The following is an 18,845-nucleotide window of genomic DNA, read 5'->3' on the forward strand; positions in this document are numbered from 1 at the left end:
ACAAACTTAGGAAGGCCCCAGTCCTGCGAAGCCCTACTGGTCACAGGGCCCAGCTCCTGCACACACTCCTGACAGGAAGCAGGCAGACTCCAGAGGCCCTGTGGTGCACCCCGCCTCTATGGGCATGCCGCCCTAGGCGCCCGAGTGGCTTCCCCCACTGCTGGGTCTTCAGGGTGAGTTACAGCACCTCTTTTTTCTAGAAAAATAGCACTGGTAATAAGAAATAGGAAACAAACTGGATTTTATCTTTCTATGTGTTGTTTTCTTAATATTATAATTCATTTTATTTATAATTGATAATGAGAAAATAAAATGTATTAGAATGGTGGCGAGGACAATGGTGGGGGAAGGAGGAGCCCTGGAAACATGAAGCAAATCCTTATATCATATGTGGTAGAAATGTAAGGTATTAAAATAATTTTGGGTTAGTGATATTTTATGAGATGCAAAAAAAAAAAAAAAAAGTTTAAAATAACCTTTTCTAAAAAGCAAAACCCAAAGCCTTCCTTTTAGGAATTCTAGGTGCCAAAATGCCAAGGGAGCAGATAAGACAATTTATGTATGTGATTTATGCAGATGTTATTGGCCCAGAGATGAAAAGAAGATAAAGTCCCTACCAAAGAAGAGTGGCAGATCAAGTTGATGGATTATTGCCGAAATGGCTAAAATGACAGGAAGAATCAGAAGTCAGGAAGACCTCAATTTTAATAAGGAATGGGGGAAAATTATAATTGATCTTAAAAAACCATTGCAAACAGTCAACATTGTTAGTAGGATTGGAATAATGGTGAATTTTGGACACAATGGAGTTTAATGGTGAATTTTGGACACAATTGAAAGTTAAAAGATTTTGGATTATCATAAAAGATGTATAAAAGATGCAGGAGGAAATGATTAACAGTAGGACCCACGAAGGGGAGGAGGGAAGCCCAGGAGATTCCTTGGAAACTTGTCTCTATGTTGTAAGATGGACAGGTGACTGTAAAATTTTAATTTGGATTTTTTTTTTTTTTTAAGGAAACATGATGCAAATGTTCATTGTTTCTGAAGTCCTTGCAAAAGTTGTGGGAAATGTTAAGAAAACACAAAAAAGGGCTTTTAAAATCCCAAGGATTTTAAATAAGGATTTGTCAACCTTTATTGTTTGTATCACAACAATAAATGATAACAGGATGCTTATTAAAAGAGATACACATACAACAGATACAGATACAAATACAGATACAGATATAGTGATTAATATTAATGTACAGACCAATCCTCTACATGTTTACTTGGAAGATGCATTATATAATGGTTGCTTCATAGAAAGTGTGCTTTGGATACCCAACTCTGATTAGAAGCAATAAAAAATTAAAATGACTAATTAATACTGGAATCAAGAGATTGATTTAATTTAAACAAGACTATTCAGATAATATATCTTGAATGTTTCAAGGAAACAAGGAAACAATCTCTCTTCTTTATCATCATTGTGTCAATTGTGATTGATAGAGGACATACAGTGGTACCTTGGTTTATGAACTTAATCTGTTCCGGAAGTCCGTTCATAAACCAAAGCGTTCTTCAACCAAGGCATGCTTTCCCATAGCAGCAGGGGACTCAATTTACAAATGGAACACACTCAACAGGAAGTGAAACATGTTCTGCTTCCAAGGCAAAGTTCACAAACCAAAACACCTACTTCTGGGTTTGCAGCGTTCTTAATTCAAGTTGTTCATAAGCTGTTCTTAAACCAAGATACCACTGTACTGTGAATTTTCTGGACTTGGTACTTGTTGACAAGTACCAGAACAAAATGCATATCAAACACAGGTGAACAGAACTGAGAGAGCTATGTATGTGAATATGTTGGCCATATAAATAAATGTGGCCATGGAATATAGATCTCCAGGAAAGAAAAATGTTTAACAAAACAACGATAATACTTTCCCTAAGCCACAAAATAACATCTTTTTTTTAAAGGTTGGCACAAAAGCCTTCTAAAAAAATTATTGAAAGTTTGATATCTTGTTTACTTATTATTTTTAATACTTCACTGGGGTGCTGGAGAAAATATATGACTCTCCTTTGAAAAGCTAACATTCACAGTATTTTTATTTGTATAGAAATCAAAAGAATAAAAGGTGTCAGGGTTGTGTAGCAGTGGTTTGTTTTATGTTTTGAGGGGTAAAACCCATCATCAAAATTCTCTTTTTTCCCCATTAGAAATCAACTGCAGCAGAACTTAAGGCATTATAGAACAACAGTATAATAATGGACTAGAACTGAGGAAATATTTTGATTTGTTCCTATAGGAGAAGTAGCACTGCTATAGTTTTCTAAGAATCAGAGTTGGAAGGGACCCCAAGAGTCATTTAGTCCAACCCCCAGAAATGCACGAATCTCAACTAAAACATCCATGACAGATGGCCATCCAACCTCTGATTGAAAACCTCCAAAGAAGGAGGATCCACAGCCTCTTGAGGGAGTTTGTTCCGCTGTCAAACAGTTCTTACTGTCAGAAAGTTCTTCCTGATGTTTAGTTGGAATCTCCTTTCAGTAATCAGTAATCCATTTTGAAGGCAATGTCCAGGGGCCAGCTCCCAGACACTACTGTGTCCAAACATATCTTATCCTATATCCTTTGTTGCTTCTGTGTATCACAAGTAGGAGCACACCAAGGGATGCATGAATCAGTCTATTTCCAGTAAGTGTAAGTTTTGAACATTTTATTCATAATTCTGGTCTATTTCTGCATTAAACCAATATATGTTATATATATATATATATATATATATATATATATATATATATATATATATATATATATAAAATATATATATATATATATATATATATATATATATATTAGTCGTTTAGTCATGTCTGACTCTTTGTGACCCCATGGACCAGAGCACGCCAGGCACTCCTGTCTTCCACTGCCTCCCGCAGTTTCTCATCCTCTGTCGTCCCCTTCTCCTTGTGCCCTCCATCCTTCCCAACATCAGGGTCTTTTCCAGGGAGTCTTCTCTTCTCATGAGGTGGCCAAAGTATTGGAGCCTCAGCTTCAGGATCTGTCCTTCCAGTGAGCACTCAGGGCTGATTTCCTTCAGAATGGAGAGGTTTGATCTTCTTGCAGTCCATGGGACTCTCAAGAGTCTCCTCCAACAACATAATTCAAAAGCATCAATTCTTCAACAATCAGCCTTCTGTCTGTCTGTCTGTCTGTCTATTTATCTATCTATCATCTATTTATATGATACAGAAACATTGCCTTCAAAATGGATTACTGATTATTGAAAGGAGATTCCAACGAAACATCAGGAAGAACATATATTGGTGGGTGAGTGGGTGTGTATAAAATCCTCTCAACATAAATACATTTTAAATATATTTAAATGCATATATTTTTCTCAAAATACATATTTAAGTTCAAATGCATTTTGATACTTTTGGACTTCATCGCAAAATTCAGAGGGCAAAATCCCTTCGGTGGTAAATCCAGATCTGCAGCTTAGTCCAAAAGTGCAGATCAGGCCATTACGTGCTGGAATTTGCAAAGATTGAATTCCCTAAGTATGTCAAGGAAATTAAACTTCAAATATTTCATTCAGCACGGCCTGGTTTTCAAGCTTTGCTAACTCCCCCCACCCCCCGGCAATGGGGAAGATAGTCATGTCAAGTTGACTAAGGTCAAGTTCATCACAGAATATATAATTTAAAAGTCAGATAAGCTAGTTTTCATTAATACCCTAAAAACACTAGGCAGTGTGACAATGTACTGGCTGAAGGTGATGTACTACTAGTACTAGTACTAGTAATAATAATAATAATAATAATAATAATAATAATAATAATAATAATTTATTTTTAATACTAACCATGAAATGAGTCACTATTATTTTTACTCTTTTTTCAGTAGTTAAGGCAGTAGGTTTTAAATATAATCAGTACATTGCATTCTTGCCATTTCTAGTAGCTGTTTGTGCTTTAGGAGACTTAGCAGTGAAAAGCACAAAACTCATTTCCCTAGCACTTGATGCCTATTTGTTCTCTTCTAGACAACAGTATATCTGTTCCTGTGGAGGTTTTGCCACCACTCTGTTTTCTCCTTGACCCTAAATTGCCTGCCTTCAACCCATTTCTATTCATGCTCTTTTTTCCTCCAGTTGTACTTGTTCCTCAGTCTGCTTCCTATTCTGTCCCATATTCCTCAGTCATCTCGCTCCAGGATATATCCCATGATCAATCATGTCATATATTTTTTAAAAAACCTGATACAACTGTTCATTATCAATAAATAAGTGTTGGGTCCCCATCAACTTAAATGGGTGGTGGATCACTACAGGCACAGATAATAGTGAGCCTGAAAGAATTTATTTGTAAGTTCTGCAACAATGTTTCACATTATCAGTATGGAATTGCACAATTATTTATTTGTTCTTTTTAAATATAATTTTAATTAAATTTTCTGTTTTACAATTTCAAATAAACATTTTACATATTTAAGATATCAATGACTTCCTTCCCTCTCTTTCCATGGTTCAATTTACATATATCCCTGCATATTTTCCAAAAACTATACCAATCGGTTTTCCATTACTGCATCCATCAAAACTTATTTTACACTGTTGAATTTATCTTAATCCTGCCAGTGTTTTCAGCTGTACACAATTAATTTCCATATATTCAATAAACATTTTCAAATCTCTGCAACCCCACCAACCACCAGTAGACCTGTATCACCTTCACAACCTATGCGGATTCAGAACTCATGACATGACGTCATCACATCATAATTACCCTCACCTCCCTTCTATTTCACACATTCATTATCACCAGATATTACTGAGAAGCAGGAAGAACAAGACTTGGATGCATTCCCAAACTCTCGTAGTCTTAAATTGATGCCTAATAGTAGGCCTTTATTCTGAGCGAATTCTGTCCTAATTATAATTCTCTTCATGCATCCCAATGCAATCTTTTACATAAGTCGCAACTTTGATTTACATTTCATGTTGCTTTAGTGTCTTACGGTAGTGCACAATTTTCAGTCTGTGAGTGCAATTAGACAAAAAAAAAGTCATCTAATTTGCAACAGTTAATACATTTGTTTCCATCATTTCACTTATTTGCATAATTTCATGTAGAAAGTTTGAATTTTCTTGTAAACTAATTGATGTATGCTTGTTCAACATACCATCTGTCCTGTATACATTTCAAATGTCTTCCAACCAGGACAGTGATCATTGATGATGACGGCTAAAAATGCTTCTCTCAGAAAAGAAAAAATGGAGGAGGGGGGGGAGAAGCTGGTTTGCTTTTCAGATAAACCACAAACACTGTATTCTGTTTCAGGCTTCTCTCATATTCACATTCACTCTCTAGGGATTCAGATGTCATTGCTGTATAAGTTAACATAAATCAGTTTTCCTTCAATAAAATCTTGTTCCTGGTAGGAAAAATCTACTCATTGATTCTGACAAACTTTGAAGAAAATGGGATTAAGGAAGCTTCTGACCTTTCAAATTATCAAATTAGACTGGTTATTTTCACAATATTAAGTAATCAAGGAAGTAAGCATTAAGAGTTTAGTTCACAGGCTGTCTAGCCAGTTTATATATATAAAAAATGTTGTTTGCTGACAGCTAACCCAGATTCCATTTCTTCCCTTTCCTCTGAACCACAAGGGAAACTAAGATGCATTTTTAACATTGCACTTTGCCTAAAGGCTCTCAGTAAAATTTAATTTTCTCACCACATTGATTTTTCCATTATAAGTTGTACCAGTCTAATGATATCTCCTAAGAATTTTTAGGGTTGAAACCCCATCCCCCAAAAGATGCACACAGATAAATTATCCATAAATGGTAACTGTAACCACTCAATGATTTTGTTTTGGGGGTTTTTTCCTTTGTTTTCAGAAGATATACTCCCTTTTTCAACTAGCTGAATCCCTTTAAGATATAGGAACATTTAGTAATTTGTTGCTAATATAATGGCTAAAAATGAAAACTTGAGAACACAATGCAAGCTGAAGGTAAGCATATATTTCAATGGAGAAAGGAAAACAACTGAGACTGAAAAGTGCTCAGCTTCAGTTAGATTGTGCCAGTTCTGATTTATGCTTGATAATATGTAGCTTATAGAGTTGAGGACTCTTCTATTTCACAAACAACGTTACCTAGGAAAGGAATGCTTTTCTACTATCATGAATACCTCAATACCTGTTTTAATCACATTTCCCTTTCAGCGTTTGGACAGAGCACGAATCAGTAAGATTGACAACAGAAACTTTACAAGGGGCTAGGACTATGATGAAGTATGGAAGTGCCTTTCCCCCATTAAATAAATTAATCAATTATCATGAGAAGCACATGTATAAAAATTGTTATGCAAAGCATTTGTTATCAAAAACAATACCATGGTGGGTACAACAGAATACCAGAATGTACCATATGTTCAGTAGCTACAGGGAAATCCCTTAATCATTTATCTCTCTGGCACTCATTACACAGGTGGGTATAAATAAAAAATGTAGGTTTGCTGCCAAAACGTTAGTAAGCCAAATATGTTAATATGTACATCTATCACGCCAATTAGATACATTTTGGACATTACTTTTTTAGCCATTCCTATAATAAATTGTGTATTTTATATGCTTATATGTGTAAGTTAGGGCTGTTTTGGTTAGGGATGGATATTACAAAAAAAAAAAAAGTGAGATGAAATCCTCCAGTTTAATTCTATGCTTCACTGCCCCTGATTCAGTTAATGATCTCAATGGTAAAGGTACCACTGACCATTAGGTCAAGTCGTGGACGACTCTGGGGTTGCATGCTCATCTCGTTCTATAGGCCGAGGGAGCCGGCGTTTGTCCGCAGACAGCTTCGGGGTCATGTGGCCAGCACGACTAAGCCACTTCTGGTGAACCAGAGCAGCGCACGTAAACACCGTTTACCTTCCCGCCAGAGCGGTACCTATTTATCTACTTGCACTCTGATGTGCTTTCGAACTGCTAGGTGGGCAGGAGCTGGGACCGAACAACTGGAGCTCACCCTGTCGCGGGGATTCGAACCACCAACCTTCTGATCAGCAAGGCCTAGGCTCTGTGGTTTAGACCACAGCGCCACCCGCATCCCGATCTCAATGGTACAGAGAGCTTTTCACCAATTTAGATTGGTGTTGCTTGTTGTTCTGGACAGATATAATCTAGACACAGATTATCCACCCCCAGAACCTTCCTCGTTAGACTACTGAAACACATGTGATACGTGTTGCCATTGAAGTTAGCTCAGAATCTGCAGTGAGTGTGCTCATAGCTGTTTTCTTTACTAATTAGGACAGGTCATTAAAACCATCCTGCTTGTGCATGGAGAAGGTGCCTGCCTCACCGATCCACAGGGCAACCATCTTTTTTTTTATGTACAGTGGTTTGTGCCTCACCATTTTCAGGGGTCATTTCCATTTTCACATCGTGTGGCAACCTCAGTCTGCTTCCAATCTGCTTCAAGAAGCAATTTATTGTTTAAATAAATAAAAAAAAGAATACAGCCTTTTTGCTCAGCTCTCATAAGTAATTCACTGGGGCTATTAATTCCAGTGCAGGACTCTGTTCCAAGCCACATATTAATCTGACAAACATGGATCAGGCTAGTTCATTTCGAAATCCAGAAACCCCCCATTCCCAGTTTTATCTTTGATTCATTGTAATGCCATATTATTTCCTTTGCAACTTTGTAAAGCGCCATAGAAGTCTTCTTAACTAAAAACTATGAAAGTTACTTGTGCAAGTCCCATCAACAAACCGACAGTACAATACCATTCATTCTTTATTTTCCAAAGATAGACCCACTGAGTTCAAACACTTTTAAACACTTTAAAAGTGTTTAGGATTCCAGCCTTATTCTCAATGCTTTAATGAGAACTTAAGCCAGGTGTGAGGAACCTTTGGCCCTATATATATTGCTAAACTACAGCTCTGATCACCCCAGTCCACTGGTAGTCCTTGAATACTCCTCCCTGCTACTAAGGTAGGCAGAAACATCCTATACCCAATTACCTTGGGTCTGTCCTGCCTACAGTGTAACATCACTCATAGGTTTTTCATAGTATGTAAACAAATGAAAATTTATTTCTTCACAATGGGATATCCAGGTGGTCACTGATCCAGCTACTGAGCAAATGTAGCACCGCTTAGCTTCAGCAAGGTTACCTTTAACTACGTCCTGAGACCAGGACATTATTTTTACCTGTGCTAAAATTTCATGGCCTTCACGGTCTAGGACCCTCGTACCTACGGGACCGCCTCTCCCGGTATGCCCCACGGAGAGCCTCAAGGTCCATAAATAGCAACACCCTAGTGGTCCCGGGCCCTAAGGAACTTAGATTAGCTTCAACCAGAGCCAGGGCCTTTTCAACTCTGGCTCCGGCCTGGTGGAATGCTCTGCCTCATGAGACCAGGGCCCTGCAGGATCTGATTTCTTTCCGCAGGGCCTGTAAGACAGAGTTGTTCCACCTGGCCTTTGGCTTGGAGCCAATTTGATTCCCTTCCCCTCTTTCTTTTTTCTTTTTCCTTTCTCCTGTGATGAGGCTGCATTTTAATATTTTAATGTTTCAGTATTTTAATTGTTGTATTTTAATCTTGTTTTTAAGTTGTATTCATTCAACTTGTCTTTATTATTGCTTGTTAGCCTCCCTGAGCCTGGCCTTGGCTGGGGAGGGTGGGGTATAAATAAAAAGATATTATTATTATTATTATTATTATTATTATTATTATTATTATTATTTTGTTCAATGGACTTCCAGTTCATGGACTTAACTACTAGCTATGAAGTGCAGCCTCTCTTAATAGCTGCACAAGGGAACTCATATAGAATGACTAATAAAGGCTGGGGTGGGTGGGTTACACCATAATTAACATTGATTACATCCTATACCAATTCACACAAAAATTGGAAATAATTCTGAAGTGTGCTTATAGTTGTGGCCATTAAAAGATCTATAGTCACCAAATTCAGAATAATGGAATTATTTGAAGGGATCCTGATGGCCATCTAAGTCCAACCCCCTGCAATGCAGGAATCTCAACTTGCGGTCGCCAATCCAATTCGAAACCATATTGGAAGCTGCTTAGCTTAACACATTTGCTAGTGGTTCAGAAGAACTGTAGTTCAAACATTCCCAACATAATGCATATTGAGAGTGGGAGGCCACAATCTGTGAAAAAGGAAATGGAAAAGTTGTGTTTCTGCATCTCTTGCCATTGCAAATTGGCATTCAACATACAATGTGAAATCATCTGATTTGTATATAGGCAGATCCAGATGACAGTGTGATCCCATGCTGAATTAGGCATGCTTAATTCTGTTGACTTTCTCTGCATGCAATTTGGATGTCAATGCTTTGTGAGCCTTACTGATATCCCTTACTGATTAAGAATGAACTCATACTTTGGTTTGTATATTTCTGCATACAGCATGCAGTCCAGACACACTTATCATATATAAAATATGCAAGGACCATGTGTAGGTTTAATTCTGTTAGTAGAACTTCTTCTGATTGAAACATGCAAGTTAGATGTGCAAAATCAAGCGATGTGTCCTAACCTTACTTTGTTTTACTAGTTATGAACAAAAACAAAGATAATGCACCCTTGCCATAGAGGTGGCAAGCAACTAAGGGCTGTGTGTGATAAATGCCCATAAAATAATGCAGTGTGTTGAGAAAGCAACTAGAGAAACCTTTTATAATGCTGGAACCAAGGAACACCCAACGAAGCTGAATGTTTGAGAGAAGCAGGACAAGGGAAATCATTTCTTGACAGAGCACAAAGTTTAGGTATCACTCCCACAAGATGTAATGATTGCCACCAACCTGGATGACTTTAAAAGAAGTTTTGATAAATCTGGTGGCTTTGTACTAGTTCCAGTGGCAGAAGCAGTATACTTCTGAAAACCAGTTGCTGGGAATTAAAAGTGGAAAGAGGGTTGCCCTGCCTGTGGTCTTTTGAAAGCCATCTTTTTGCTACTGTGAGAACAGGATGCTGTACAAGATGGTACTTTGGTCTAGGGTGGTTTTATGTTCTCATATGAAACATGGAATTTCTGGTAGATTCTTCTCTAGAAGAAAGGAACAGCTTACAAATTATGTTCCAGTCTCTGAAGAGGGTGTTTGACTAGATCACTGTTGACCTATTTGAACTCAAAACTTATGACCCAATTTCTACATTAATGTTAACAATTCAAATGTGATTTATTTTTCTTGATTTTGATTACACTCCACCAGCATTCAACTTCAACTTGAACTTGAAGGGCTTTAAGCTGCAGTTTGGCACATCCTTGTGCAACTATCTAGAGCAGTGGTTCCCGACCTTTTTTTGGCCATGCCCCACTTAAGCATTTTCAAAATCCTGATGCCCCCCTGCTTCGTGTGCCTCACATTGGGAACCACAGATCTAGAGGCTTGTGGTAGCACATCGAGCTTGAGATCAGATTCAGCAGTGAAACTGCCTCATGTAATAATTTTGCACCATGAAGAGAATTCAGTCAAGGCCAAGAACATAAGAGCGAACCCCAGGCAAAGTTGTTGTTTGTGTTGAGAGTATGACTGTAAGTGAGGGAGACATTGATTTTCCCCACAAGGACTCAAATATAATTTATAAAGAATATATGATCAAGATCTAAGGGTGAAGTATCACTCTGTAACACAGCTTTGTTTCTTGCTTAGGAATCCCACACATACGTGCACAATATGAACTAATGGAAAGCAAAAGGCACTTGTTGTAACATCCTGCACAACTGAATTGTCTAATTTTTTAATAGAGAGTGGGTTGGGCTCCCACTGGCAACTGGTGATCCTTCTGCATCTAGGGACTGTTCTGCTTGTCCTTTCTGTTCCATTTGAAAAACAATATGCACCTGATAACTGTTAAAGTGGTAGTATATCAGGGAATATGTGTAGTTGACACATTAATTGTGGCTTTTAAACACCTACATTATTCTCATAAACCTGCAACTGTCCTTGACCCTGTACATAATCAGACACACATCTAATTATGCTCTGAAATTCAATCTGATTTTTATTCTAAGCCCTTAGTAAAAAAATATCACTTAAGATTCTGTGTAGAAAATGCAAATGTGTTTCCAGATGCTGATCAGATGAAAGTTCAAAAGGTATGTCTGAAGATACAGTGAAATCCATATTAGAAATACTCCCGGCATCTTCATTAGCTCCAACAGCGATCCAGGGAAGCTGTTGCTCCAGTAATTCTGGATTCAATCCAAATCCAACCAAAGAGGGAATGGGTTTATCTCAATGGTTGTCAGCCAGTCATAGACTAAGATAAAGATCACTGTTAGTCAAGCCACAGAACTTGCTCTGATCTAAGCAAAAGCATGATGTACCGACAATGCTTTGACTGTCTGGTACAAGGAATTAATTCTGTGCCAAGAGGAAGAGGGTGTTAAAATGGGGAAAAGCTCACAGCATAACTATAAGTGCTACTCAGTTCATTTGGGCTCCCTCCCTGGCACATGGGGTTAGGATTGCAGCCTCACTTTATGACTGATTTAATCCCTTCCAGAGGAACACTAAATGTAGATATGGAAAATCCTTCACTCTTAATTACTGAGCACTAGCTCACACTTAGCTTTTCCATGCTTTTCCTAATATCTGTTTTTCTTAACCATTTGATACCCTGCAAATATACTGCAAAAATAAATTTGATTATATATATATTTTTTAAAAAATATCAGTACTAACAGATGGTGATAGTTTTATGTGTGGTTACTTAAAAGACCTAGCTGGCTAACTGTTACAGTGCCTTTGAACAGGAATGTACAAACAAGCAGGCTACTGTTAATTCCAAATGGTATGTCTAAGGATAGCACAGGGTTGCTGTCACTTTGAGAGCTGTGTGAGCATCAATTCATCACTGTTTCTGAATCTTAAGCCAATTTCCCAGTAACACTTCTCCAGAGTTAACACTCACCAACTAGGCACAGAGTATTGTATCTGAAGTTTCCAGCCAGATCTACCATCTCTTCTCCCTCATTATTTTCCCTGCAGTTTTTCTCCTGGTCCATCAACTACTTTTTCCTCAGATTGCCAGAAATCCTACCGACACCTAGCAATAGAACTCTCGTGAAGGTTGCTTCTACAGTCAGAAGTTATTCTTCTTCAGCTGTAGTCTTGTCATCTCCCTTTTACCCAAGCCCCTTAATATTGTTACACACCACCCTAGTTGCCAAGTGATGTGAGACTCCATGGGTCCAGGTTTGTGTTTTGCACATGAGGCACAGTGGAGATTGTTGTGTCTTTATGATATATGGTTTATTTACATACATATATAGCCTGAGTCTATGATGGGGAGATTCCCACCATTACACTCCAAAAGGGTCTCTTGCATCTTTCCCAAAGGTGCAACTGCCTTGGTTCCAAAACAAAAATCAGTCATGCTCCCTAGCTTTTGTTTTTGGTCAGCACATCATTGCCAACAGCAGTCCTAAAAAACTCTGGCCTATTGTCTCCAGCTAACTACCTCTCTTGAAGAAGGATAGCCTCACACTCCTCTGCTGTCTGGCACGGAGCAACTGCTTTGTTAATCACCCATCTCCTTGCCCCTTTGTTTGCATAAAGAACTTTCAGGCTATGTTCCTCTAATGATTTGGTTTTTTTAACTCAAGCACTGAATCCTGGGGTTCAGTGCTTGGCACAGTTTAGCTCCCCAAACCTTGATTAATTCTAACTTAGATTGGACCCAGGAATTTAGGGTTTCTCACATCCCACAAGCTCATAACAATATTGACTGCCAGACTCCAACTTCCAGCTTTGCCTTCAACTAACCAACACCTGCACAGCTTTACCAGAAGCTAGCTTTTTATCCTCTCCAGCCTGCCTCCCCTCCATCCCCAGCCAATCATTTAAATCTGAGTGGAATCCTGCCCCCTCATTGGCCTGTAGTGATGACCAGATGGGATGGAGCAAAATGTCCACAACTGACCAATTAGAATTTACTGGCTACCGATGCCTTCGCTCCTTTATATAAACACATAATTGCCTCTTGTTTGGAGCAATGTAAACAGCTCGAGTTTCTCTGTCACTCAGCTGACCTCCTGGCCTACAGCTAATACAGTACATCCCCACATCTCACAGCAGGCAGGCAAGACAGTTTGTATAACTGTTAATGTTTTTGTTCTATTCAGCATAAAATAGAACATAAAACCATTGCTTTTTAAAAAGGAAAATAAAATAAAAAGAAGGTGCCAGTACTCACCATGAAGTTGTTATAGTAAGTGCCACACTTTTAACATGGGGGGAGGCAGTTCTGAACACCTTTGAGTAACCCCAGAAAAAAAAATCACTAAAAGAAACGATAGTGTTTCTGAGTGGGGAATCATTAAGTATGTTTTAAGCAAATATAGTTTCTACACACAGGAAGAAGATTTGGTATAAATATAGCAGGTATTGTCTTAGCTTTTGCACCTACCACCAGAACTATGAGGGTGCAGTGCACTGTTGAGAATGGTCTGCAGTCTTAGCTGCAATTGATAGAGAAATTGTATATTCATCCATTAAACAAGCTCCAAGCATACTAATTCTGCTTGTGTACCTTTCAGAATCCTTCCCCCCCACACACACACCTGCATCAAGGTAACAGGACAAAATATGTAAGAAGAATAAGTAACTTGGGCTCTTTGTCTGGAAAAGCAAGATGGTGGTGATAAAGAATGTGGTTTATTGAATATCTAGATAGATAGATAGATAGATAGATAGATAGATAGATAGATAGATAGATAGACATCTCTGGATATATATATCCAAGTACTCCTGGAATTGTCCAAACAGATAAAACCCCACTGCATTGGTCTTATCTGTTTGTGGGAATGGGTAAACAGGCATAAATTCCAATGATGTTTAACTTGAGAAACATATAGTGGGTCCAGGATTGCAGCCTGTATACTGCAGCTGTATAATTTTCTCCCACAGCATGTTCAGCTGATCCCATTACTTTTTAGTTTCCACCATGTAGTAAATATACATTTCTTTAAGCAGGGTTGTTGTTGTTTATTAGCTTTGGCTTTTATGCCAACACTAAAGTTTAATTGTATGCCCCACTGTTTCACACCCCACCTTGTTTCAAAACACAGAATACAAGTTTTTCAATTCCATATATAAATATTTTATTTTATTTTTAAAATGCAGGATTCTTTTGTGTGTATAACACACGCATACATCAACACACAAAATTCTAACCATGTTTATTCAGAAATCAGCCTTGTTGGTTTCAGTGAAATTGATTTCTAGGTTAGCATGCTTAGAATTATAGCACACAAGCTGTCAGTTAAAATTTGGTACTCCTACATAACATATATTATATTCTATTTTCCTTGTAGGTCAGGGCACTCAAGTACTTGTAATTAACTTAACATGATTTTTTTTTACATTAATTAAAATATAGTTGCTCAAAAATAATTAAAAAGATGAATCACTCAGCATATCAACATCAGATCAAACATAGGAATTAGAGAAACCCATAAGCACTGAAACAATACAGTAGAATTTTTCACCGAGTAGCAGAAACCAAACATAAGAAATTCTGGATCTTACTACACTTTGTCCCAACCTTTTGTGGCTTCAGGGGAGGAGAAGGGGAGGTACAACTGCATTTCTCCAGAGGACAGTTGTGGAATCACCCTTGGATTATATCTCTGGGGGGAAATATTATGCCAGTTATGCAGGAGTAGAAAATCTGTAAGTTGCCCACCACAAGGCTGGCTCTATGATTAATACTAGGATAACTGAAGGAGGGGGCTGAGAACAATGACAATGTGTTGGAGGACAGAGTTGTGTATGCCACATGGCTGCCCTAAACCCTCTAAGCTTGCCTGCTGCCCCCAGGTGTGATGGAGGGCACCGTTCCATCACCAATGTTGATCTAATATTCATCTGCCAGTACAGTCGTACCTTGGTTGTCAAACGCCTTGGTACGTTTTGACACAGCAAACCCGGAAGTAAATGTTCCAGTTTGCGAATGTTCTTTGGAACCCGAACATCTGACGCTGCTTCCACAGGTTCCAATTGAGTGCAGGAAACTCCTGTAGCAAATGGGAAGCTGTGCCTTGGTTTTCGAACGTTTTCGGAAGTCGGGCGGACTTCCGGAATGGATTCCGTTCGAGAACCAAGGTACGAGTGTACTTACATCTTGTATACATGGGATAGAGTGGGCATGGTGCCATCTTATTCTTTGCCTCAGGCAGTAAAATGTCTTCGGATAGCTCTGCCTGGCAAGCAGAAGAACAACTCCCAACTAGGTTTTTGCCAAAGCCTATAGTAGTCAGAACCAACATGAGTCTGACCAAAATACAGGAGGCAGTGAAAGACAAGAGTGACTGGTGTGCTCTGGTCCATGGGGTTATGAAGAGTCAGACACGACTAAACAACAACAAATAGTAGTCAGAAGCCCATTCTGAAATTGCTAAGAAGACACAAAATATTCATTTCCTAAGTACCAGTTCCAGGATAACACGGTAGTGAGTACGAGAAATTGTAACTGACTGACTTCGTGTTTGCCCTTAATTGATTCACTAAACATAAGGTAGCAAAAGCAGCATGGATTTAAATTGGAGATTAGAGAAGCACATGAGAGCCTCTGTGGTGATGAAGGTGAACAGGGTCTAGGAGTTAGTGGACAGAATTTCCAGCTATAGGTACCAGTTTGTGCAAATGAGGCCATTTTACAGCTTCACTCAAAAATTAAAGTTTTATATTCCAGGCCCTAAGAATACTTAGTTTGACCTTTCTCCCAAAGGTAATGTTCATTTCTATTCTAAGAGGATGAAAACATGGAGTAAAAATGATTCATTTTTCAAGAATAAAAGCTATGTTTCCAAATACTTCTATTTACTACACCAGGAAGAGAAGATAAAACATTTCTTCAAAGTATGCTTCAAAGTGGGAGAGAGAAAAATAGTTGGGGTCTTATTAGGGTCATCGTTACTAGAGCTTCTGCGGTTTCTTACTTTTTATAACTGACCTAGATTGTTAAAGTTGCTGATGACATAAAATTGGGACGAATACTGCACACATTGCAGGCAGTAAGTCAAATGTAAATGAATTCTGTTCTACTGTGTAACTAGGTTGACAAGTGGAAACTAAAATTTAATGTTGATAAATATCACATAATAGAAGTAGAATACAAAAACAACTTCAATAACTGCATGAATAGACTTGAATTAAAACAAAAACAAAAAAACCTGTTTGTTTTTAAACTAAGAAGATGGAGAATTTCTACATGAATGTGTTTGAGCAACATTAGAATGGATTTCAGAAACTGGTAGATTTGTGAATTTATTGCATAGCATCTATGATGGATGACATACCTGAGATTGCTATTTTAGTATAGGGAGTAATCTGCAAAATTCTCCTCCATTCTTAATGACAACTTATTACATCCTTTTAATTCAAACTTTCTTTTGTAGAACAACCAAGGTGATATAACAGATCTGGTACCACACTTTAAATAGTTTAAGCTGCCTTTCCATTAAAACCGGAACAGCTAAAAAATTTACTCTTTCAAACCACAAAACTCCAATAAAAAGTATAATAAGGTAAACAGCAGCTGTAGTAATAATGAAAGAGACCTCTGGTAAACAAGCACACTATCTTCACTTTTCATTAAAACAAAAGCAGAGAAATGCCTCGGATGGATCTCCCTGAGCAGATAATTTTTCAGGGTGGGTGACACAGCAAAGAAGGCCCTGCTCAGCGTTCCAGCAAATAGTTCCAGAAACTTACTCATAGAAGGGGGTGAAGTATTTTGGGGTGAAGCATTTTGCCCTTACCACCCACAGAGAAGAGTAAGTTCTCCCAGCTCTCACCTGCGATCTTCCCTTTCTCCTTTCTCCTTGGGAGACAGATATTTCCTTGTCTCTCATCCATGATCCTCCATCAACCATCTACCACCCCCATGAGTATACAATCTCTGGACCTTAATAAAGGCCCCAGACATAGGACTCCAAATAAAGTAGAAGAAAGTAGAAGGAAAGGGACAATGAGACAGAGAAGAAAAAGAAATATTAGAAAAGGATACAAAAGGAAAAATTCAAATTTTCCATCTGCCAGTTACATAAAAAAGGATTGGTTAAAACATTCAGTCTAGGCTAACATCCGTCTCCTCCACTTTCTGTTAAAGAATATTTCCCTTAAATCAAGTCAAGGTGCCTCAGAATCATTCATTTCTTTTCCCCCACGAAAAGGTTCTCTAATGGTTATTATTGATAAATGTCAACCATATTGCACCTGCTTTTTTGTCCCAGAAGTGTTTTATAAGGAGAAGGTGCAGGTCTTTCCTACCTATTACATGGTGTTTGGACACAATGACAACTCCTCAACTTGCCGGTTCATTCTTACTCCTGTCCAAACCTCCAAGCATAGAAAGCAGAAAAATCGGTTTTCATCAAAGCATTTGAGGAACACTCCCAGATCACCCTTATCTCCAGAGTGATTAATAACCACCATCTTCTGCCACCAGTAGCTAACAGAGAGAGAGGTGAACTGCTATTCCGCTCCGACCAGTACCTCAGACATCCCAACGTTGCAAGAAGGTTCAGGGGTGCCAGGCCTACACTGGCTCCCAGTACGTTTCTGAACACAGTTCAAAGTGTTGATGCTGACCTTTAAAGCCCTGAACGGCCTCGACCCAGTAAACATGAAGGAGCATCTCCACCCCCATCATTCAGCCTGGACACGAAGGTCCAGCACTGAGGCCCTTCTGGCAGTTCCCTCAGCGCAAGAAGCGAGGTTACAGGGAACCAGGCAGAGGGCCTTCTCAGTAGTGGCACCCATCCTGTGGAACGCCCTCCCATCAGATGTCAAGGAAATAAACAACTATCTGACTTTTAGAAGACATCTGAAGGCAGCCCTGTTCAGGGAAGTGTTTAATGTTTGAAGTTTTATTCTGTTTTAGTGTTCTGTTGGGAGCCGCCCAGAGTGGCTAGGCAAACCCAGCCAGATGGGCGAGGTATAAATAATAAAATGATGATGATGATGATGATGATGATGATGATGATGATGATGCACCTTGGGATGTGTTTTCTTAGAATGAAGGTCAGTGGTGTCTGTGGTGCCTTTGTGATTTGGTTCCATTTACACATATATACACAGGCTGAACATAAGGTGTAAGAGTTCACAGCATTAATATTCTCAAACACATTGAACCCTTATTAGGATTAGAGGGGGAGGTGAAGTCATAACTTTGGATAAAGTACAGAGAGCAAGTCAAGCCTGATAGCTTTCCAGTCCGGTTCAAGTCAAGACTGCCCCCTAGTCTAATGTTCTTTTTCACTAACCAATGACATCATGTATTGCCAGAAAAGATGTCCTGCCCCCTTTTTAGTCCACCTTCTGGAAACATTTCCAGAAGTTAGGATCGATATGATTCTGAGCAAGTTTTCCAGGATTTATACTAAATGAAATATCCTACTTGCTTACTGAATAATTTGCACTTTAAAGGAACAGACGTGATGGAAGATTTCACTGCTATGTTGTCCGCGGGGGGGGGGGGGGCACCCAGAAAAAAACGCAAACATTTCAAATGCCCATATGACAGTTTGGTTTAATTATTTAAATTCTGAACTATTTTTTATAATTTTTAATTAGACCATATGTTAACATCAGCATTAAATGTGATCAGCATTCATATGCTATGCCGTTCTTGAGCTGAAATTTTTGGAGAGAGAGATACATTTGCGGAACTGTAAGAATCTGAGGTCAAATAAAACTCTTAATTAACACTTTACTGTCTATAAATAAAATGCACAAATGTGATGGTATGTGGTGTTGAAGTGAAAACCTTCTAACCT

General features: G+C 38.6%; 1 protein-coding gene across 32 annotated transcripts in view; it reads right to left on the reverse strand.

Annotated features, from left to right (window-relative positions):
• PTPRD (protein tyrosine phosphatase receptor type D) overlaps window positions 1-18,845 on the reverse strand; it is a 1,139,460-nt gene that overhangs the window by 1,105,429 nt on the left and 15,186 nt on the right. The window lies entirely within an intron of this gene.

The sequence above is a fragment of the Podarcis liolepis genome (assembly GCF_965112155.1).
Source record: "Podarcis liolepis genome assembly, chromosome: 17".
In the NCBI taxonomy this organism is placed as follows: Eukaryota; Metazoa; Chordata; class Lepidosauria; order Squamata; family Lacertidae; genus Podarcis; species Podarcis liolepis.